The sequence below is a fragment of the Balaenoptera physalus genome, assembly GCF_965194825.1.
Source record: "Balaenoptera physalus genome assembly, chromosome: 2".
Taxonomy (NCBI): domain Eukaryota; kingdom Metazoa; phylum Chordata; class Mammalia; order Artiodactyla; family Balaenopteridae; genus Balaenoptera; species Balaenoptera physalus.
Window position 1 is genome coordinate 152,658,215 of NC_138883.1, and position 23,517 is coordinate 152,681,731.

A 23,517-nucleotide genomic window follows, 5' to 3' on the forward strand; every position below is an offset into this window, starting at 1 on the left:
CACGGCAGCAAAGATCCCGTGTGCTACAACTAAGACCTGGCACAGCCAAATAAAAAAAAAAAAAAAAAAAAAATGGTGAAGATGGTAAATTTTATGTTACGTATATTTTAGCACAATTAAACTTTAAAAAAATTAAACACACACACACACAGAAAGCATAACATATAATGGAGGCAAGACCCAGGACAGTGTAACACGTCTGAGTAAAAAATAAAAATTCCTAAATACAGATAATCTAGGCCAGCTGGAAGGATATAACAGAAACTGGTAACAGTGAGTGAGCAGAGGATGCAGAAGATGCAATCTCCCCAGTCTATCCTTATATTCAAATCATTTACCATGTATATATTCAGAAGTATCCAAATACACCCAAAAGCAACTGATACCTGGGAAAGAATGCTCCTTACATAATTATCACAAGCTGATAAATGAATTCCTTGTATTAACCATCTAGTATATGCTCACTCTACCAATTTTTCTCGGTATCCACAGAATCGGAAATAACAATCTATCAAAAATGCACGTTCTGGACTTCCCTGGTGGCGCAGTGGTTGAGAATCCGCCTGCCAATGCAGGGGACATGGGTTCGAGCCCTGGTCCAGGAAGATCCTACATGCTGTGGAGCAACTAAGCCCGTGCACCACAACTACTGAGCCTGCGCTCTAGAGCCCGTGCTCTGCAATGAGAGAAGCCACCGCGATGAGAAGCCCACGCACTGCAACAAAGAGTAGCCCCGCCGGCCGCAACTAGAGAAAGCCCACATGCAGCGACGAAGACCCAACGCAGCCAAAGATAAAAAAAATAAATAAATAAATAAATAAACTTATTAAAGAAACCAAAAAAACCAAATGGGAAATCAAATTAAAAAAAAATGCACATCCTGATAGGATTGTAAAGACACTGTCCGTGTGTTCCATGGGCTCCTGGGATTACATCGATTTAAGGGCTTTTACAGCAGGATCTCTCTGCCTGGGCCTTGGTACAGACAGCCTGCCCCGGAGCCGTCCATCCATATGTACGAGCGGGTGTGACCTCTGCCACACACAGTGGGAGGTGGCCAGCAATGCCTACGGAAAGAGTCGTCTTGTAAAAGCACGAATCATCTGGGGGGAAAAAAGGCTTTGTGTTGGAAGGTGGATATTGATAAGGGGTTCTGACTGGCTTTAAAGATAAGTGGTTGAAGTAATTCTTTCCAACTAGAATGTTCTACCTTATTTCCTTTTTTTTCCCCATAGTAAAGAAACACTTTATAAATTTATAGATATGTAAAATCGTTTAGAGCTATAGAATATTCTCACTTTCCCTTTTGCATCTTCCAACCACACCATCTCCAAAAGTAAGATACTCTGGGATTTAGTTAACATATCACAGTAATTTTGATTAAAAAAAAAAGATTTTATATTTTTAGAGCAGTTTTAGGTTCATAGTGAAACTGAGAGGAAGGTAAGGAGATTTCCCACATATGCCCCGTTCCTACCTCCACACATGCATATCTTCCCTCCCCCCCACCCCGCCATCAACATCCCCACCAGGTGGTGCATCTGTTACAACTGATGAACCTACATGGACACGTCATCATCACCCAGAGTCCACAGTTGACATTAGGGGGTCACTCTTGGTGTCGTACGTTCTGTGGGTTTGTGCAAACATATAATGACATGTATCCATCACCAGAGTGTCATACGGGGTAGTTTCACTGCCCTAAAAACCCTCTGTGCTCTGCCTATTCATCCTTCCCCCCAATCATTCAATATTTTTTTTAATTGTAGATAAAAAAAAAAAACCATGAGCAGGTGAATTTTTACCAAGATTTTGACCACAGCTGTGATAAATAACTGTAGCTTATTGACAGAATCTTACTGGTCAGTCAGAAAGTGTCTGCTGTCTCCTTTCAGACTTTGCTATGTTTACTTTGAAGGGCAGTCACTATGTTTTTGACTCTCCATTGCACACCACACAGAAGTTCTCTGTGTGGGTTCCCAGGTCAGACATGTGGGACTGTACCTCGTGGGTATTAACCTGGCACAGTAACCAATCTATTTAAATCACTCGATAAAAGGCAGTAACAGCCTAATCTGTGATGTGGCATCACGCCACCAAACTCCCACGCCGTGAAACAGAATGGCGGCTCAGTTTGTAATCAGTATCGTTGAGGTATTTTAACACAGACCTCAGTGAACATTAAGATCATGGTCTCAAGCACACATTTCTGAGAAACTACACCTGCCTTCATATTACAAAGGCGTTCGTGGTTTTATTTTCCATTTTTCACCAGGGTAACACCTCACACGTGGCTTTACACAAACTTAACGCATTGTTCAGTTGAATTAACTAGCTGCGGACATGCAAAAATGCTCAAATCAGATAATTTAAAACTTGCATTGGACCAAATAAAATTTTAAAAGTGGTCCGTGTATAAACTTCACTTTGTGAGACTCAACATAGTTATGTAGATTTTTCAATGCTCAGTGTCTTAGAAACGATCATTGAACTTGATTCAACTCATCCAGGATTATTATTTGAATTCCATCTTGTGTGGCTTCCATCTGTTTACAATGAAAAAGAAAACAGATGCTTTATTGACCAGCAGCAGCCAACAGCAGTGATCCACACATCGTGCCCTCGTCGCTGTTTACATAGGAGAAATATACGGGGGGGCTGCAGGGATGGGATCGAAGGCAGAACTCAGACAAGAATTCTCCAGCGTGTGAGCCGGATGAAAGTTTACACCTTTGAATTCAGTCTCAAGACTGAATTACAGCCCCGCCAGCTACTGAACCGCGTGCATTGTCGTTCTTAACACTGAAGGACGGGCCTCCAGATTCACAAAAATGGGGTTTCCTTGGTGAGAGCCAGAAAATTTACCTACTTGTCACCACCAAGGAGAATGATTGTGCTAGGACAAGCCAATTTTCGCTGAGAGATTTAAGTGCATTTGAAGGTAAAATGGGCTTTCCATTTTGAATCCCACTGGTTTAAGAACATGAGGTCCATCCATCTGATCCTACTGTCTTGGACTGATGAAAACAATAAATTATCAAAATACATGAATTCAGATTCCAATCACATTAATGCTCAATCAGCCCTTCATTAATAATGGTCCATCAAATGAAATGCAAATGACAAGAAGTAAAATTAATCAAGAATTAACAAACTTTCTCTGTAAAGTAGCTTTGAGGAATTTAACTAATCAATTTCAATTCATACATTCATACGTTGACAAAAGGTCTCTTCGGGTTTCTCTCGTGTATCAGTCACAGGGGTGGATGCTGTGTGAGGTTATCACGGATGTGAGATGGTACCTTGGAAGGTGGAATCGCCAGGCTGCCCTTCACCACAAGTAACAATCACTATGGTTTGAATTATGGAGAGAAATGCAGTGCAATATGGACACAGATGGGTTGCGTGTGGAGAGGGAAGGGGGGCAGGGGGAGAGGAGGCCTGCGGTCAGGGGAGAAAACCTCTCCTCGTGCCCAGGCCCCTTAGGCTGTGATTTCAGAGACAGCCGGCGCTGCCCAAGGGGGGGACCCAAGGCTGGACGTCTGGACCTCAGGCCCTGGGGTGCTCTGCTCTGTGAGGTGGGCCGCGGCCGTCCTGTCCAGAGAGGGGCAGCTTAATGTCTCAGCGTTGGCAATAACTAGGGTAACATGACCTATAATCACACAGGACTCACTCCTGCCCCACTGGTCCCCTGCTCGCCCTTGGCGAGCGGCCTCCTGTATGAGGCTGGGATGAAGAACTGGGAAGAAAGAGGCTGAGCACCTGTAAGATGGAGCGGCTTTGAGACAGGACGGGGTCCGGGGGGAGTGGAGACCTCCCGGCCCTGGGCCTCCCGCTGGGGAGGGGCCGCTGGGGCCAGCGATGCCTTAAGCTGAGCGCCCCACGTGTGAGCTCCTGACACGGAGATGATGTGAACTAGAGGACAGGCTGGGGTGAAGCACAGAGGCCTCCTGGGCTCCGTGGGCCCTGCACGACTCTCTGCAAAGACAAAGGGCAAAAGGAGGGGAAGTCATGTTCTAATGTACAATCTGCATAAGATGGACACATAGATACACACGGGCTTTATGGGGAGTGACATCCAGGGCCTGACGTGTTCTCGGCATGGAGCACGTGCCAAGGGGCCATGGGCTGAGCTTTGCTGTGGGAGCAGCAGGAAAGGGCTTTCTCCTGCAAGGGACAGCCCAGTGGGACGGCCAGGGGGTGCTGTCTTCGTGGTCACCCATCTATCGACCTCCCTCAACCCACGTGCCCACAAATGCAGGGGCAGGGAAAGAAAGGGGGGACCCCAGGTGGCTCCTGAAACTTCTGCCCTGGTGACCGCCATCTCTTCCACCCCCATTCAGCTGGCTGAGCGCACAGATGCAGCGCCTGGAGTGACCGACAAGACGCTGGTGAGACTGACTGCCCCGGGTCTCTCTGGGAGCCTCCCTTTGCATGGAAGACGGTCACAGTCTCACAGGCACACTGGACCTCAGAGTCCCCACCCAGGAACCAGGCGGTCCTCCCAGTTGGGGTGGGGTGATGTCCCAGCTTCCGCGTGCCTTTGTGGGATCCTTCAGGGGGTGGTGGCTGAAGGGATTCAGTTGGGTGAGAATTTTATCAGCAGTTGTATTACAGAAAGTAGTGCTTAATAGCTTATTTGTTGAAGCATCTACTAAGACACATAAACTCGACATACCGAAGCCTCATGTGCATCTGCCACAGGCTGAGTGTCCCCAAATTCATGTGCGGAAGGAAACTTGACCCCCCAGGGCATGGTGTCAGGAGGTGGGGCCGTTGGGGGGTGATGAGGTTATGAGGGTGGAGCCCCTATTGGTGGGATCAGTGTCCTTATAAAAGAGACCCCAGGGCTTCCCTGGTGGCGCAGTGGTTGAGAATCTGCCTGCCAATGCAGGGGACACGGGTTCGAGCCCTGGTCTGGGAAGATCCCTCATGCCGCGGAGCAACTAGGCCCATGAGCCACAACTACTGAGCCTGCGCGTCTGGAGCCTGTGCTCCGCAACAAGAGAGGCCACGACACTGAGAGGCCCACGCACCGCGATGAAGAGTGGCTCCCACTTGCCGCAACTAGAGAAAGCCCTCGCACAGAAACGAAGACCCAACACAGCCAAAAAAATAAATAAATAAATAAATAAATAAGTCAGGAGCTCTTAAAAAAAATAAATAAATAAATAAAGAGGATATTTGTAGCAAGATGGTGGAAGAGTAAGACGCGGAGATCACCTTCCTTCCCACAGATACAGTAGAAATACATCCACACGTGGAACTGCTCCTACCGAACACCTACTGAACGCTGGCAGAAGACGTCAGACCTCCCAAAAGGCAAGAAACTCCCCACGTACTTGGGTAGGGCAAAAGAAAAAAGAAATAACAGAGACAAAAGAATAGGGACGGGACCTGCACCAGTGAGAGGGAGCCGTGAAGGAGGAAAGGTTTCCACACACTAGGAAGCCCCTTCGCGGGCGGAGACTGCGGGTGGCGGAGGGGGGAAGCTTCGGAGCCATGAAGGAGAGCGCAGCCACAGGGGTGCGGAGGGCAAAGCGGAGAGGTTCCCGCACGGAGGAGCGGTGCCGACCAGCACTCACCAGCCCGAGAGGCTTGTCTGCTCCCCCGCCGGGGCGGGCGGGGCTGGGAGCTGAGGCTCGGGCTTCGGTGCTAGCCGGGAGGGAGTCCGGGAAAAAGTCTGCAGCTGCTGAAGAGGCAAGAGACTTTTTCTTGCCTCTTTGTTTCGCGGTGCGCAAGGAGAGGGGATTCAGAGCGCCGCCTTAACAAACTCCAGAGACGGGCACGAGTCGCGGCTATCAGCGCGGATCCCACAGCAACAGGGGCGCAGAGGGAAAAACGGAGAGATTCCCGCACAGAGGCTCGGCGCCGAGCAGCGCTCACCAGCCCGAGAGGCTTGTCTGCTCACACGCCGGGGCGGGTGGGGGCTGGGAGCCGAGGCTCGGGCTTCGGTCGGATCGCAGGGAGAGGACTGGGGCTGGCGGCGTGACACAGCCTGGGGGGGGCTAGTGCGCCACAGCTAGCTGGGAGGGAGCCCAAGAAAAAGTCTGCAGCCGCTGAAGAGGCAAGAGACTTTTTCTTGCCTCTTTGTTTCATGGCGCGCAAGGAGAGGGGATTCAGAGCGCCGCCTAAACGAACTCCAGAGACTGGCACGAGCCGCGGCTATCAGCGCGGACCCCAGAGGCGGGCACGAGCCGCGGCTAACAGCGCGGAACCCAGAGACAGGCGTGAGCTGCGGTTATCAGCGCGGACCCCAGAGACGGGCAGGAGACGCTGGGGCTCCTGCTGCTGCCACCAAGAAGCCTGTGTGCGAGCACAGGTCACTCTCCACACCGCGCCTCCTGAGAGCCAGTGCAGCTCGCCGCTGCTGGGCTCCTGTGGTCCGGGGACAACTTCCCCGGGAGAACGCATGGCGCGCCTCAGGCTGCTGCAACGTCACGCCGGCCTCTGCCGCCGCAGGCTCGCCCCGCCTCCTCCGTACCCCTCCCTCCCCCTGGCCTGAGTGAGCCAGAGCCCCCGAAGCAGCTGCTCCTTTAACCCCGTTCTGTCTGGGCGGGGAACGGACGTCCTCAGGCGACCTACATGCAGAGGCGGGTCCAAATCCAAAGCTGAACCCTGGGAGCTGTACGAACAAATAAGAGAAAGGGAAATCTCTCCCAGCAGCCTCAGAAGCAGCGGATTAAAGCTCCACAAACAACTTGATGTGCCTGCATCTGTTAAATACCTGAATAGACAACGAATCATCCCAAATTCAGGAGGTGGACTTTGGGAGCAGGATATATTAATTTTTCCCCTTTTCCTTTTTTTGGTGAGTGGATATGTGTATGCGTCTCGGTGAGATTTTGTCTGTATAGCTTTGCTTTCACCATTAGTCCTAGGGTTAGGTCCGTCTGTTTTTTTCTTTATTTTTTACTTAAAAAAAAATTTTTTTTTCCTAATAAATGTTTTCTTAATAATTTTTTCCTTATTTTCTATTTTTAGAAATTAAAAAAAATTTTTAATAAGTTTTTTCATATTTTTTATTTAAAAAAATTTTTTTCTTAATAATTTTTTTCTTATTTTTTATTATAAAAAATTAATAAATCTATCTTTAAAAATTAAAAAAAAAATTTTTTCTGAATACATTTACTCTTAATAATTTTTTTTCTTGTTTTTTGTTATAATAGCTTTACTTTATTTTATTTTATCCTCTTTCTTTCTTTCTTTCTTTCTATTTTTTTCTCCCTTATACTCTGAGCTGTGTGGATGAAAGGCTCTTGGTGCTCCAGCCAGGCAGCAGGGCTGTGCCTCTGAGGTGGGAGAGCCAACTTCAGGACACTGGTCCACAAGAGGCCTCCCAGCTCCATGTAATACCAAATGGTGAAAATCTCTCAGAGATCTCCATCTCAACATCAAGACCCAGCTTCACTCAATGACCAGCAAGCTACAGTGCTGGACACCCTATGCCAAACAACTAGCAAGACAGGAACATAGCCCCATCCATTAGCAGAGAGGCTGCCTAAAATCATAATAAGGCCACAGACACCCCAAAACACACCACCAGACGTGGACGTGCCCACCAGAAAGACAAGATCCAACCTCATCCACCAGAACACAGGCACTAGTCCCCTCCACCAGGAAGCCTACACAACCCACTGAACCAACCTTAGCCACTGGGGACAGATACCAAAAACAACGGGAACTACGAACCTGCAGCCTGTGAAAAGGAGACCCCAAACACAGTAAGATAAGCAAAATGAGAAGATAAAAAAACACACAGCAGGTGAAGGAGCAGGGTCAAAACACACCAGACCTAACAAATGAAGAGGAAATAGGCAATCTACCTGAAAAAGAATTCAGAATAATGATAGTAAAGATGATCCAAAATCTTGGAAATAGAATAGACAAAATGCAAGAAACATTTAACAAGGATGTAGAAGAACTAAAGAGGAACCAAGCAATGATGAAAAACACAATAAATGAAATTAAAAATACTCTAGACGGGATCAATAGCAGAATAACTGAGGCAGAAGAACGGATAAGTGACCTGGAAGATAAAATAGTGGAAATAACTACTGCAGAGCAGAATAAAGAAAAAAGAATGAAAAGAATTGAGGACAGTCTCAGAGACGTCTGGGACAACATTAAACGCACCAACATTCGAATTATAGGGGTCCCAGAAGAAGAAGAGAAATAGAAAGGGACTGAGAAAATATTTGCAGAGATTATAGTTGAAAACTTCCCTAATATGGGAAAGGAAATAGTTAATCAAGTCCTGGAAGCACAGAGAGTCCCATACAGGATAAATCCAAGGAGAAACATGCCAAGACACATATTAATCAAACTATCAAAAATTAAATATAAAGAAAACATATTAAAAGCAGCAAGGGAAAAACAACAAATAACACACAAGGGAATCCCCATAAGGTTAACAGCTGACCTTTCAGCAGAAACTCTGCAAGCCAGAAGGGAGTGGCAGGATATACTTAAAGTGATGAAGGAGAAAAACCTACAACCAAGGTTACTCTACCCAGCAAGGATCTCATTCAGATTTGATGGAGAAATTAAAACCTTTACAGACAAGCAAAAGCTGAGAGAGTTCAGCACCACCAAACCAGCTTTTCAACAAATACTAAAGGAACTTCTCTAGGCAAGAAACACAAGAGAAGGAAAACACCTACAACAACAAACCCAAAACATTTAAGAAAATGGGAATAGGAACATACATATCAATAATTACCTTAAATGTAAATGGATTAAATGCTCCCACCAAAAGACACAGACTGGCTGAATGGATACAAAAACAAGACCCATATATATGCTGTTTACAAGAGACCCACTTCAGACCTAGAGACACATACAGACTGAAAGTGAGGGGATGGAAAAAGATATTCCATGCAAATGGAAATCAAAAGAAAGCTGGAGTAGCAATTCTCATATCAGACAAAATAGATTTAAAATAAAGACTATTACAAGAGACAAAGAAGGACACTATATAATGATCAAGGGATCGATCCAAGAGGAAGGTATAACAATTGTAAATATTTATGCACCCAACATAGGAGCACCTCAATACATAAGGCAAATACAAACAGCCATAAAAGGGGAAATCGACAGTAACACAATCATAGTAGGGGACTTTAACACCCCACTTTCACCAATGGACAGATCATCCAAAATGAAAATAAATAAGGAAACACAAGCTTTAAATGATACATTAAACAAGATGGACTTAATTGATATTTATAGGACATTCCACCCAAAAACAACAGAATACACATTTTTCTCAAGTGCTCATGGAACATTCTCCAGGATAGATCATATATTGGGTCACAAATCAAGCCTTGGTAAATTTAAGAAAATTGAAATCATATCAAGTATCTTTTCCGACCACAACGCTATGAGACTAGATATCAATTACAGGAAAAGATCTGTAAAAAATACAAACACATGGAGGCTACACAATACACTACTTAATAACGAAGTGATCATTGAAGAAATCAAAGGGGAAATCAAAAAATACCTAGAAACAAATGACAATGGAGACACGACGACCCAAAACCTATGGGATGCAGCAAAAGCAGTTCTAAAAGGGAAGTTTATAGCAATACAAGCCTACCTCAAGAAACAGGAAACATCTTGAATAAACAACCTAACCTTGCACCTAAAGCAATTAGAGAAAGAAGAGCAAAAAAACCCCAAAGCTAGCAGAAGGAAAGAAATCATAAAGATCAGATCAGAAATAAATGAAAAAGAAATGAAGGAAACAATAGCAAAAATCAATGAAACTAAAAGCTGGTTCTTCGAGAAGATAAACAAAATTGACAAACCATTAGCCAGACTCATCAAGAGAAAAAGGGAGAAGACTCAAATCAATAGAATTAGAAATGAAAAAGGAGAAGTAACCACTGACACTGCAGAAATACAAACGATCATGAGAGATTACTACAAGCAACTCTATGCCAATAAAATGGACAACTTGGAAGAAATGGACAGATTCTTAGAAATGTACAACCTACCGAGACTGAACCAGGAAGAAATAGAAAATATGAACAGACCAATCACAAGCACTGAAATTGAAACTGTGATTAAAAATCTTCCAACAAACAAAAGCCCAGGACCAGATGGCTTCACTGGCGAATTCTATCAAACATTTAGAGAAGAGCTAACACCTATCCTTCTCAAACTCTTCCAAAATATTGCAGAGGGAGGAACACTCCCAAACTCATTCTACGAGGCCACCATCACCCTGATACCAAAACCAGACAAAGATGTCACAAAGAAAGAAAACTACAGGCCAATATCACTGATGAATATAGATGCAAAAATCCTCAACAAAATACTAGCAAACAGAATCCAACAGCATATTAAAAGGATTATACACCATGATCAAGTGGAGTTTATTCCAGGAATGCAAGGATTCTTCAATATATGCAAATCAATCAACGTGATACATCATATTAACAAACTGAAGGAGAAAAACCATACGATCATCTCAATAGATGCAGAGAAAGCTTTCGACAAAATTCAACACCCATTTATGATAAAAGCCCTGCAGAAAGTAGGCACAGAGGCAACTTTCCTCAACATAATAAAGGCCATATATGACAAACCCACAGCCAACATTGTCCTCAATGGTGAAAAACTGAAACCATTTCCACTAAGATCAGGAACAAGACAAGGTTGCCCACTCTCACCACTATTATTTAACATAGTTTTGGAAGTGTTAGCCACAGCAATCAGAGAAGAAAAAGAAATAAAAGGAATCCAAATCGGAAAAGAAGAAGTAAAGCTGTCACTGTTTGCAGACGACATGATACTATACAAAGAGAATCCTAAAGATGCTACCAGAAATCTACTAGAGCTAATGAATGAATTTGGTAAAGTAGCAGGATACAAAATTAATGCACAGAAATCTCTTGCATTACTATACACTAATGATGAAAACTCTGAAAGAGAAATTAAGGAAACACTCCCATTTACCACTGCAACAAAAAGAATAAAATACCTAGGAGTAAACCTACCTAAGGAGACAAAAGGCCTATATGCCGAAAACTACAAGACACTGATGAAAGAAATTAAAGATTATATAAACAGATGGAGAGATATACCATGATCTTGGATTGGAAGAATCAACATCATGAAAATGACTATACTACCCAAAGCAATCTACAGATTCAATGCAATCCCTATCAAACTACCACAGGCAGTTTTCACAGAACTAGAACAAAAAATTTCACAATTTGTATGGAGACACAAAAGACCCCGAATAGCCAAAGCAATCTTGAGAACGAAAAATGGAGCTGGAGGAATCAGGCTCCCTGACTTCAGACTATATTACAAAGCTACAGAAATCAAGACAATTTGGTACTGGCACAAAAACAGAAATATAGATCAATGGAACATGATAGAAAGCCCAAAGATAAACCCACGCACATATGGTCACCTTATCTTTGATAAAGGAGGCAAGCATATACAGTGGAGAAAAGACAGTCTCTTCAATAAATGGTGCTGGGAAAATTGGACAGGTACATGTAAAAGTATGAAACTAGAACACTCCCTGACACCATACACAAAAATAAACTCAAAATGGATTAAAGACCTAAATGTTAAGCCAGACACTATCAAACTCTTAGAGGAAAACATAGGCAGAACACTCTATGACATAAATCGCAGCAAGATCCTTTTTGACCCAGCTCCTAGAGAAATGGAAATAAAAACACAAATAAGCAAATGGGACCTAATGAAACTTAAAAGCTTTTGCACAGCAAAGGAAACCATAAACAAGACCAAAAGACAACCCTCAGAATGGGGGAAAATATTTGCAAATGAAGCAACTGACAAAGGATTAATCTCCAAGATTTACAAGCAGCTCATGCAGCTCAATAACAAAAAAACAAAGACAACCCAATCCAAAAATGGGCAGAAGACCTAAACAGACATTTCTCCAAAGAAGATATACAGATTGCCAACAGACACATGAAAGAATGCTCAACATCCTTAATCATTAGAGAAATGCAAATCAAAACTACAACGAGGTATCATCTCACACTGGTCAGAATGGCCATCATCAAAAAATCTAGAAACAATAAATGCTGGAGAGGGTGTGGAGAAAAGGGAACACTCTTGCACTGTTGGTGGGAATGTAAATTGATACAGCCACTATGGAGAACAGTATGGAGGTTCCTTAAAAAACTACAAATAGAACTACCATACGACCCAGCAATCCCACTACTGGGCATATACCCTGAGAAAACCATAATTCAAAAAGAGTCATGTACCAAAATGTTCATTGCAGCTCTATTTATAATAGCCAGGACATGGAAGCAACCAAAGTGTCCACCAACGGATGAATGGATAAAGAAGTTGTGGCACATATATACAATGGAATATTACTCAGCCATAAAAAGAAATGAAATGGAGGTATTTGTAATGAGGTGGATGGAGTTAGAGTCTGTCATACAGAGTGAAGTAAGTCAGAAAGAGAAAAACAAATACAGTGTGCTAACACATATATATGGAATCTAAGAAAAAAAAAAAAAGGACATGAAGAACCTAGTGGCAAGATGGGAATAAAGACACAGACCTACTAAAGAATGGACTTGAGGATATGGGGAGGGGGAGGGGTGAGATGTGACAGGGTGAGAGAGTGTCATGGACATATATACACTGCCAAATGTAAAATAGATAGCTAGTGGGAAGCAGCCGCATAGCACAGGGAGATCAGCTCGGTGCTTTGTGACCACCTAGAGGGGTGGGATAGGGAGGGTGGGAGGGAGGGAGATGCAAGAGGGAAGAGATATGGGAACATATGTATATGTATAACTGATTCACTTTGTTTTAAAGCAGAAACTAACACACCATTGTAAAGCAATTATACTTCAATAAAGATGTAAAAAAAAATGATATTTGTGAAGAAGAAATACCTACAATGGAGTGAAATCATGCTAGCATTTAATTTTCTGAATTCAACTGTATCTGTGAGGCAATACCTCTATTGCTTTCCCAGTGGATGCAATTAACCATAAAATGGTCCATGAGTGTTAACCAAATTTGTCAAAAGCCTGCGTGAATTCTTTTTTTTTTTTTTTTTTTGCGTGCGTGAATTCTTTTAAAGATTTTTTCCTAGCATTGAAAAAAAAATGTAACGTATCTTGTTCAGACTGCAATTACTTCATCAAAATTCTGGAGGAAAAATTGATCGAATTATGGGTATTTTTACTTTTATTTATTATTCAAATTTCCTACAATAACCATGCATTTCATAGTTTGAAATAAATCTTATTAAAAATAGAGAGGAAGAGGCAATGATGGTACAAAAATAGAGAAGAGTTTTGAGAGGAAAAACTTGTGGTTTGGAAAGAATCCTGCCATTATTGATGTCACAAGTGGTCCAAAGGGCTCGAAAAACTTTCCAAATATTACTTTGTTAGTTTATTCTCACAAAATTTATAAAAAACAATCACATTGGTGAAATACTGCAGAAAAAAGAAGGGAATCTACTTTTGTGGAATCAAGAGATTAGTATAATTTGGGTTTCCCATATTCTAAACCTATTACTAAGGATCTAAAGAGAAGTATGGAGTCTCCATTCTCAAAATCATGGGAATCATTTCCAGCAAGATTAATAAATAACCCTGTAGAAGCAGCCACATAGCACAGGGAGATCAGCTCGGTGCTTTGTGACCACCTAGAGGGGTGGGATAGGGAGGGTGGGAGGGAGACACAAGAGGGAGGAGGTATGGGGATATATGTATATGTATAGCTGATTCACTTTGTTATAAAGCAGAAACTAACACCATTGTAAGGCAATTATACTCCAATAAAGATGTAAAAAAAAATTAATAAATAACCCTATAAAGTTAAAAAAAAAAAAAAAAAAGAGACCCCAGAGAGCTCCCTCGCCCCTTCCTCCAGGTGAGGACACAGGGAGAAGACACGTCTGTGAACCAGGAAAGGTGCTCTCACCAGACAACAAATCTGTGGTCTCCTTGATCTTGGATGTCCAGCCTCCAAAATTGTGAGAAATTCATGTCTCTTATTTATAAGCCCCCAGTCTGTAGAATCTTGTTACAGCAGCCTGAGCTAAGACAGCATCTCTTCAGAGGCAAGAAAGGGAAGAATAGGGAGTATCTGGCATGTGGACCCCAGACCCCTGGGAGAACAGTGCCTGAGAAGATTTCCCCAGGGGTCTGCGACCTTAGGAGAGCACAGCTCGTGGGTACATTCACGGAGGTACAGCCTCTGGACCCTCTGTGGCAGGGCTGGCCTGTGCCCCCTGCAGAGGCTGGAGGGAGAAGGGAGATAGGTGGGACACCTGTCAGGCCAGCCAGCCTCGCACAAGGCCCCCCAGGACTCAACAGGGACGTTTTATTGGTGTGTTTTCTTAGGTGTTGGACATCCTTGTCAGGCGTGTGAGTGGATAAAGACAGGAATGGGGTGAATTTAAGGGTGATAACTGCAGCTTTAGCACCTAGGCCAGTGCTTGGCCCTTGGATATTCAGGAAGTTTTTGAGCGCTTAGGAGAGAGCAGAGGGTTCTCCATCCAATGGGACCAGAGGCAGAGGGAAGGAAAGCTGGGTCCTCGGGGTCCCCTGACTACAGCTCCATTTGGACAGTATGCTGCTAGGGGTGTCACCGCCCCTCACCTGGATCTAAGGGACCGGGGTGAAGACCCCCCAGTGGGAGGAGCAGGAGCCAGGCTCCTCGCTCAGCGCTGCCCCCACCCCTGGCCCCGTGCATCCTCGGAGCTGAGCTGCACGTCCTCCCCCGGCACACGCCTGGTAAGATACCCTGCCCTTAAGTCAGGCTCTGCTTAGTCAACAAGAGAAGCTGCTCTTGACCTTGTAGTCACTGAGTGGGCTATCACTAAATGATCTGCAACTCTGAGGCCATCATGCATCTTACTGGAGAGCAAACTTCCCCCTTTATCATTTTCTGTGTGCTTTGGCAATCCGTGCTATTCCTCAGGTTTATTTTTGCCCTTGTTCTCAGCCCACAGATGTTGTCATCACTGAGGTAAACCCTCAGACTAGAAATTTGGGCCAAAATTGTGGTGTATTTTTCAGCTTTTTAACGTAGCTTCAGAACTGTTTATTATTTCTAAATTTCTTGCTAAGATACTAATAGTTTGGGGGAAAAATAGATCGCTCTTAAACCAAATCAGCTTTCAAATAGGTCAGTTCTGGTGCTACTGTAATTGCATTTGACATTTTTCCTTTAAACAAAGTCACACGTTACTAACAACTTAAACCTTACTCTTTGGAGACGAGATTGAAAAATGCACTGTGTGGGTGAGGCTTGCTATTCAAGCTGAACTTTGTAATAGAAAAAGGATGGAAAGGAGCTTATCAGAACAGAGTAAGACTGATCACGGCTGGTCGAGTGGCTGTCTCTTCGCTCATCCGAGTGACAGTGGCTGGATCCTTGTAGACAGACTCTGTCCTTCCCTCCATCAGTCAGCGTGTGTCCCCAGCACCCCCTTTCAAAAAGTGTCTGGTCGGAGTATTTTCAGATGTCTCAAATTTGTGGGATTCTCACTTTACTATCTTCACAGATTGGTATAAAATCCTCAGATCAAAAACATTGCCTCACTTCTCCGTCACTGTGGAATTCAGTGTTTTGCATGTTTCTTTGTGTGGACTGGGCTGATATTCTGCCCTGGACTTCTATCCTCTCTACTCTATGCCAACCACCAGAGCGTTTGCAGAGTTCTTTTCCTTTAAGTATTATTGCTTGTTCGTTTTTATGTACCCAGATGATATTGCTTGGGATATTGTATGCACTGTAAATTGAATACCCTGAAATGTTTTCTTTTAGTTTTTTCTTTGCTTTTTGCTTTTTCTTTTCATCCTGGAGTCTCCTTTTGAAAGGCATTTATTTGTATACTGTTTCCCTGTCACTCACAGACTGGCTCATTTTACCCATACTTGGTCTCTTCATCCTTTTTCTCTGCATTCTCTTATTCCTCTTATTCTCTTAAGCTCAATGACCACCTGACTGGCTCAATTATTCAGCAATTATATTATTTACAGGTACAGAGTTTAACTCTTCTATTTTTATTCTCTCTGTTTTGGCTCTAAATAAAATTCTTGGTCCAGTTGTGTAGTGGTTATTTTCAAATTCACATTTGCTGCTGTAAGAGGTGCTTTCAGTCCATTCTTGTCTATTACTTTACTCGTATTTTCCACTGCTTTTTCATTGTCCCCTTTTCCCCATCATCCTGTGCTCCTCTTCCATGGGAGCCGCATCTGGGTGCCATCAACTCAGAGTGAATGCTGAAGGGCATCCAAGGGTCTGTGTCCCCAGGAAATAACTCTAGAGGTGGGACCTTCCTCTGCCTCCCACGTGTGTGCACACGCGTGGACACACAAATACACACACTTTTTTTTTTAAGGTCTTGTGCCATTGGTATTTTTTTTTTTTAAAAAGGGATCACTTGCAGGCTTCCCTGGTGGCGCAGTGGTTGAGAATCTGCCTGCCAATGCAGGGGACACGGGTTCGAGCCCTGGTCTGGGAAGATCCCACATGCCGTGGAGCAACTGGGCCCGTGAGCCACAATTGCTGAGCCTGCGCGTCTGGAGCCTGTGCTCCGCAACAAGAGAGGCTGCGATAGTGAGAGGCCCGCGCACCACAATGAAGAGTGGCCCCCACTTGCCGCAACTAGAGAAAGCCCTCGCACAGAAACGAAGACCCAACACAGCCAAAAAAATAAATTAATTAAATAAAATTAAACAAAATTAAAAAAAAAATTAAAAGGGATCACTTGGAGCCCTTTTTTTAAAATATTTATTTATTTGTTTTTGGCTGCATTGGGTCTTTATTGCTGCACGTGGGCTTTCTCTAATTGCGGCAAGCAGGGGCTACTCTTCGTTGAGGTGCGCGGGCTTCTCATTGCGGTGGCTTCTCTTGTTGTGGAGCACGGGCTCTAGGCGCGCAGGCTTCAGTAGTTGTGGCTTGTGGGCTCCAGAGCACAGGCTCAGTAGTTGCGATGCATGGGCTTAGTTGCTCTGCGGCATGTGGGATCTTCCAGGACCAGGGATCGAACCCGTGTCCCCTGCACTGGCAGGCAGAGTCTCAACCACGGTGCCTCCAGGGAAGCCCCATTTGTTCTTTCCTTATTCACCTTCAAAGAAGCAAGATCTGGGCAGACCTGGCATTTGTCAACCCCAAGGTGCTTAGCTACCACCCCAGCAGCAGAAGGCAGGGTCCTGTCTGCCCATTAGTCCCACTCCTATTGGTCTTTACTGGGCTTTCTCTCTTCCCCCAAGGCAGTATCTTCATCTTTATTCTCATTCCACTGCTTGGTTCAACAGATCTTTGAGAAAAGTTAAAACTTTACATCAAACCCCATAATTTTCAGTAAAATACTGTTACTTATGTTCTCCTAGTCTCCATGTATACTACTGTGCAATTTTGTGTCACAGCATCACAAGCTCATGCCTGACTCCCTCGTGTGTTTAATTATTGAGATTTTTAGCCCCTGCCCAAGTGTGACATTGGTGATGCTGATGGTATTAGTGAAGGTGATGGTGTTGATGATGGTGCTGATGATGGTGATGGTGGTGGTGGTGGTGGTGATGGTTTTGGTGATATTAGTGATAGTGATGGTGATGGTGCTGGGGATGGTGTTGATGATGGTGATGGTGGTGTTGGTGGTGGTGATGGTTTTGGTTTTGGTGATATTAGTGATGGTATTGATAATGGTGATGGTGAGGGTTGGTACTAGGCCCTTTGGCCTCAGCCCATTTTATAAACAACACCCAGGAGCAGAGGCCAGTTGCCCATGTATATATCAAAAGAAGGAGTCTAATCTTAGTCTTTCCCAAGGAAGGTAGATTCAATGTTTAGCTACATGTGCTACTGTCTGCAAGCACCACTCTCCAAAAAAATAGCTATGACCACTTCAAGTTGCTTTGTGTTTGTGTCACTACCTCTGCCTTCTCATGTCCTCTCTTCCCACCGCAAAGCACGTCCCTTGGAAGATAAGATGGACTAACTCTAACAACAGACTCTCAGGAGGAATTTCTCCCTGATCTTGTTCCAGGACTAGGGATGTATCTCCCAGGAAGCGAGTTTAGAGGTATCTACGTGCACCCCGTGGCCTGCTGTGGTATGTTTTCCTCTTTGGAGCATCTGTAGACAGTACAGAGCCCAATCCTCGGCTCATCTCCAAGGATATAATAGAGTCTTTGTGTGCATTTTGTGTGCTAAACCCACTGCTGCTGCTTTCTTTTTCCCTTGCTCTGATTTCATCTTTCACGTCGTTCTTTTAAAGTCCATGTATTTTTATAAGCCTCTACTTGCAAAGGACAAAGACTACGTGAATAATAACTGGATGAAACCTAAATTCAGTGCCAGAATAAATACAAAGGGACAAGTTAGGAGCAGCATGGCCCCTGCTCACAGCGTGGTGGCCCCCCACCCCATTCTGTCTGGAGATGCTGTTACACAGCACATCAATCCTCATCACTCCCTGCCCCCCGCCCCCCCAGAGCCTCTCCATGTCAAGGTATTGGCATTGACTGCGTGTCCGAATTTCTGTGTAAGTTCAGGGATCTGCTCAGTGGATCCACGTGATCCATTCGGCAGGAGGGCTCTGGAAGGAGCTGAGTTGGGCAGTCCTGGCAGGCCTTCCCGGGAGACCGTGGTGGGCTCTGCTCTGTCACTATTGGCACCTTCACAATGGCTGCCTGCGTCAGACTGACGGGGGCTCAGAAACCATCCCACCCAGTGCTTCCCAGCCATCCTGACCCCTCTTTCTTCTCTTCATTGGGCTAAGAGAAGACAGTCTTCTGCTGGATATAAATATCATGAGTTTCAGAAAGTTCATACATAAAATAACATGGACTTGGGATAAACTACTAACAGTTAACTTTAATGAAAGGAAAGATTTTTTTTCCCGCACTTTGGCTTCCTTCCTAAACTCCTTAATGATCTTGGACACATGAACACAGACTTCTTTTCCTAATTATCTCAGGTACAATGCTTGAAAGTTGCAGTGATCTATTTCTGGAATTTAGATGGAGTATGGTGGTCTGAAAATCTGTTTTGATAATCCTGAGGGGGACAGATGGGATCCGATTGGATGCGCTACCACAGGGGTGGGAGTTGCTGGCACTGCTCCAGAGACAGATGTGAATTTTAAAAACTTTTTATATGGAAAATTTCAGACCTATGTAAAAGTAGAATTATAAGCCCCTGTGTACTTATCAGCCAGCTCTCTGAATGATCTGCTCACGGCTGATTTTGTGTCTTCTGTGCCCAAACTGTTCTGAGCAAATCCCAGAGATGTACCCTTTTGCTAGGAAGGCAAAGCAAATCGCCCACTGAACTAACCTGTGTTGCTCATTTCGAGCTCCCAGAGAGCAAAGGTCCAGCTTCCCTAAAACCACAGTGACCATCCTGGTGATGCTGACTCATTCCTTTCCATGGAGATGTTCAAGAATCTGAGATTTTTAGTGAGTTTTGTTTTGTTTTTGGTTTTTTTTTTTTGGTTGTTTTGTTTTTTCCCAAAATAGCACACTGTTTCCAGAAAGTAAACACCTGTCATTCTTTCTCCAAGTTTAAATACATCAGTTGTGAGACATTTGGGATTTGGCTTAGAGGTTTAGGGAGAGAGGGTGCCTGTTTCCTAAAGAGGGGGTTTGACCTGCAGGATGTTTGCTACAAAAAGCTTCACGCCTGGGTACAAGTTTGCATGAGCTTCTAATTATGAAGCCTGCGGACCAGGGAGGGAAGCCTGTGGCGGGAAGATGGAGGTGGCAGCTCCGAGGGTGCACGTCACTGACACTGCAATTCAAGATAGGACAGCGGGTGTTCTGTGTACGGAGATGCTGTGCCCGACCCTTCGATCTGGAGCCGGAGCTGCACAGGTGCACCTGACCCGCAATAACCCTGCCCCCTCCCCGTTGACAAGAACACTGTAAAGCAGCCCCGCCCATGGCCTTTTGTGGAGAGCATGTGCTCTAGAGCGTGAGCTTGCACATCTCCATTCTTCGATCAAAGAATAAAACTTTCCTTTGCTTCTGAACTGAACTTGGTCTCATTCTATTGGCTTGAACGACACCAGGTAGGAGGACCCTTCTTGGGGTCCGGCTCCGGAGGGTTGGTAACAAAATTTTGGTGACCACGAAGGGACGGACTGTGGCCTCTTCACCTGCACCCACCCCCTAGGCTCCAGGCTTGCCCTGGCTCCAGTGGGAGGACGGTAGAGACTTTCAGAGGTTGGCGTGAGGATGACTCTAGTCTTTGAGAACGTGGACGGGCAGAATGCATCAGGTTTTGGCCGAATTCACAGCAACTCTGCCCAGCAACCCCATACCCGGGTGTGGTGCACACACAGCGTAGCCCCCAGGGTAACCTGGACTGTGCCCCCTTCAGGAGATCAGAGATGGAAACTCACACACGTCTGCCTGCAGTGCCAGATGTCCAGGGACGATGGGGACTGGTGGATGAGAGGGCGCCACGGCAGTCTTGCCCACTGTTTTGTCCCTGAATCTACACTACACAGACCCTGAGTCAGTGGAAGACAACGCCATCCTGAGGTCGTATTTCATTCTCCAAAGTGCCCCCAACATTAGGCACACACTTCAGAAACTGGAAACAGAACCAGATACCCCTACCTCTTGCTTGGTCAAGGTCACCTACCAGGTATTTAATAACTGAGATATAGAGGAGAAAAAGGCCCCGAGGCAGCCCCACCTACTGGCTGTTGGCCTCCAATGTCAACTGGTCGGCACAGGAATCTGGACTAACTGCCCACAGAGACTCTTGACCCTGCTGAGTGACCCCTGGCCCCTACTGAGGGACAACAAGCCAAGGAAACAGGACCCAATCAGCACGCTATATGTAAACAAGGGAGACATTGGAAGAGAGAACGCTCTTGCCACCCACAAAGGGGGATGGAAATGGCAGATCCTGGCCACTACCCTCAAAGGCAGAGGGTCCACACAGGTGAAGAATGACGGGGTCGGGGGCTCCTAAGATGGCACTCCACCTGACCCCCCGAGGAACCTCGGCCAACACTGGATGTAGGGGGAAAGCCTGTTGGATTCTTAGTCGACACCGGTGCCACTTAATCAGTTCTGAACACCAGACCAGGCACACTCGGTCACAAGGGTTGTAAAATTATGGGGCTAGCAGGGAAGGCCCAAGAACGGGCATTCGTAGAGCCACTAGAATGTAAATTGGATGAACACACGCTCACCCATTCCCTCCTATGTCCCTGAATGCCCTGTACCCCTGCTAGGAAGAGATATCTCACATAAATTGGGGGCTACTATCCACCTAACAGGAGACAAACTGGAGATTGGTGTCCCCGTAGACAAAGGGGCACAAGATGATGATGTTAATGGCTGAGGACAAACCTCCCTGGAGTAAATCCTGAGGTCTGGGCCCAGGGACGGGTGGGATGAGCTGTAGGAGCCAGTCCCGTGATCGTCCATCTAAAACCTGGACACACATGGCCCAGTAGAAAACAATACCCTCTCCGTCGGGATGCCTTGTTAGACCATCCAATCAGCCTGTAATAGCCCCACTCTCCCTGTAAGGAAACCCAGTGGGGAATACCGGATGATACAGGACCTCGGGGCAGTAATGAAGCCACCGAGGATACACACCCAGCAGCCCCTAATCCCTACACCCTGCTGGCCACTTTACAATCCACCAGGACCTGGTATTCTGTATTAGGTTTAAAAGATGTCTTCTTCTGTACTCCATTAGACCCAGAGTCACACGAAATTTTTTGCTTTTGAGTGGCAGGACTCAAACACGTAACAAAAACAATAATACTGCTGGAGAGTCCTGCCCCGAGGGTTCAAAAATTCCCCTGCCTTCTTTGGGGAAAATTTAGCTAAAGACCTAAAAGATCTACATCTGGAGCAGGGAACCCTCCTCCAGTATGTACGTAACATTCTAATCACCAGCCCTGCTAAGGAGGCCTCTGACGAAATACTGTAACCACCCTGAACCACCTGGCTGATAAAGGATATAAGGTGTCCAAGGAAAAGCCTCAAATGTCACAAATGAGGGTGACCTCCCTGGGCTTCATTCTCACAGAAGGTCAGAGAAGCCCACCCCAGGAAAGCAAAGAAACCATTTGTAGCCTTGCCCCCTCTAGAACTAGAAGACAGCTTAGGGTTCCTGCGGAGGGCCGGGTTTTGCTGCATCTGGATCCCTAACTATGGTCTAATAGCTGGGCCTCTATATGAAACATTGAAAGGAAAGGATGATGACCCTTTTGAATGGAATTCTGAATAGGAAGGGGCCTTTCAAGAACTGAAAAAGCAATTACGTCAGGCCCCTGGCCTGGCCCTCCTAGATTCAGCTAAACACTCTGACCTGTACACTCATGAGAGAAGGGGAATCGCCCTTTGGCTATCAGCTCAAACACAGGGCCCCTTTCTCGGGTGGCTGCGTACTCCTCCAAACAATCAGGTCAAACCGCTAAGGGGTGGCCTCCTTGCCTACAGGCAGTGGCAACTGTGATAACCCCGCTACGGAGGCTGCAAAGCGAACATCGGTCAGCCAATCACTATATGGGCTCCACACCAGGTAAGGCTTTGGTAAGTTCTGGAACAGAACAGCTATCCCCCGAAGGGTGATTCAAGTTCAGGCTGTGCCTTTAGACAACTCAGTGTCTACCATAAGAAACTGTCACATGGTAAATCCTGCCACCCTGCTACCCAAGAAAACGGGGTCCCTGGAGCATGATTGTATAGAAACCACAGACACTATCTATTCCATTAGCCCAACCTAGGAAGTGAGCCTCTCCCAGGTGCTGAAGAGGAATGGCCCACAGATGGGGTCAGTTTCAGGAGGGAGGGAAAAAGGCTGGTGGGATACGCAGTGACCTCCCAGACCCAAGGCAGAGGGGCACGAAGCCTCCCCAGGGACCTCAGCCCAAAGGTGGAACTGTAGCCCTCACCCGAGCCTTAGGCCTCGGGACAGGGAAGATCTTAAATGTTTACACAGACTCCTACATGCACACGGGGCAATCTGGAAGGAAAGAGGTAGGCTTACCGCAGAGAATAAACAGGGGCAACATGGCTGAAAGCATAGTGAAGCTCTTAGAAGCACTACAGCTTCCCAAAAAGGTGGTAGTGACTCACTGTAGGGGTCACCAAAAGGGGGGTGCAACAGGTGGACACAACTGCCAAAGGGCAGCCCTAGAACCAGTAACTTGGCAACTACCCCTCACACCTCGAAGACCAGGTCCATCCAATCATCCCCAATCTACACAGAGGAAGAATTAGACAAAGCCTGAAAATGGGGTTTCAGTCGACATCTAGGAGGCCATGGATGGCTAGTTAATGAACACAGGCCGTACTTCTTTCCCCACGTGCAGTTTGTCAGCCATCAGGGAGGCTCATCAAGGAACTCACCCTGGGAGGGAAGCCCTATATAATTAGTTGAGATCATGGTAACTCCTGGCATGAAAGGTATTGATATAATCAGTCGGAGAGCTGAGACCTGCCCCATCTGCACAATAAACAATCTCAACACCACACCCGCCAGAGGCCCCAGATAAGGCCC

The 23,517-nt window shown here is 45.5% G+C and overlaps 1 long non-coding RNA gene across 1 annotated transcript in view; it reads left to right on the forward strand.

The window, feature by feature from the left end:
* The first annotated feature begins 844 nt into the window (after positions 1-844).
* The window catches only part of LOC309655281, a 380,610-nt gene continuing 357,937 nt past the window's right edge, over positions 845-23,517 (forward strand). Inside the window, exon 1 of the long non-coding RNA XR_014260748.1 lies at positions 845-1,182. This is a non-coding gene — a long non-coding RNA (uncharacterized lncRNA). The remainder of the gene's footprint in view (positions 1,183-23,517) is intronic.